A 1,149-nucleotide genomic window follows, 5' to 3' on the forward strand; every position below is an offset into this window, starting at 1 on the left:
GGATATTACAGCTAATGTTAGACGGATCTTGACTGAAAGCAGAGAGTACCATAGGAATGCCTGTGTTTCATTGGCTATGCAAAGGCATTTGACTTTGTGGATCACAACAAACTGTCATTGTACCAGTGTTCTGCTGATTTGGTTATGAAGTATTGAAATCAGGGAGTGCTATGCCTCCCACTTCATTTTTACCCCCTAGAAGTGCTTTGCTTATTCAGAGTCTCTTTTCTTTCCAAATTAACTTGCCAATGTCTTCAACTACCAGGCCAAGAACACTGTGAGAAATATGTGTGATTATGGTATCAAGAGCACCTTGTTCCTGTTCAGCAAATAGCTGTGTGAATCTGGCCCTCATAAATAACAGGGGTGTTAACCAAAATTCCTTATAAATCTGAATTCTTATCACCTGAGAGAAGATACATGTTGAAGTATGGTTGTATTTGCATTACACCTCTGCCTGTGTATTAATTTATTGCCCTTTGTGATCCTTAGGTTATAGGTATAGCAAATATAGAGGAAACTGCTCAGTTCAGGAAGCTGTTCATAGGCCTTGCAGCTGAACACCAAGGGCAATGACAGACAGACTTAGGGAGGTGGACCTCATTCAGGTGAAATACTCCTAGGCTGTATTTGACTAGAAAGGGTGCAATGTGAAGTAGTGAAGGAGCTAACAGTGCCTACCTGATGATAAACTGCATCAATTGCAAAGAAACAGGCCTCTACTTTGATTACCAAGAACAAAAATACACTTTACAATAAGCAAGCCACACTCCAGGGAGATTTCTTCAGGGCTGCGCTGTAGACCATAGAGGACTTAAAGGACTTTAGGAAAAGCAAATTTTGCTGCTGCTCAGGACCAGAATGGACTCATGGACCTCAGGAAAAGTGAGTTGTCCTCCTTCATAAAAGGAATATTTTAAGCCTGCATCTAAGCAATAGCTTCATAAAGAAAAACTTTACATAATTTCCACAAAGCATCAAGTAGCCTCAAACACTGAAAAAACAAAACAAGCCTTCTCCTCAGAATCAGAACATATTGCAGACCTCATGAATACCCCAGAGGTAGAGAGGCAGAAGAAATATGTTGATGTGGAGCTGTATGACTATATTCTGAAGAAGGAACAAATAATAGAAGAAAGAATGAATGGA

The sequence above is a fragment of the Elephantulus edwardii genome, unplaced genomic scaffold (genome assembly GCF_000299155.1).
Source record: "Elephantulus edwardii isolate Elephantulus edwardi_28Jun2011 unplaced genomic scaffold, EleEdw1.0 scaffold00071, whole genome shotgun sequence".
NCBI classification, from domain to species: Eukaryota; Metazoa; Chordata; class Mammalia; order Macroscelidea; family Macroscelididae; genus Elephantulus; species Elephantulus edwardii.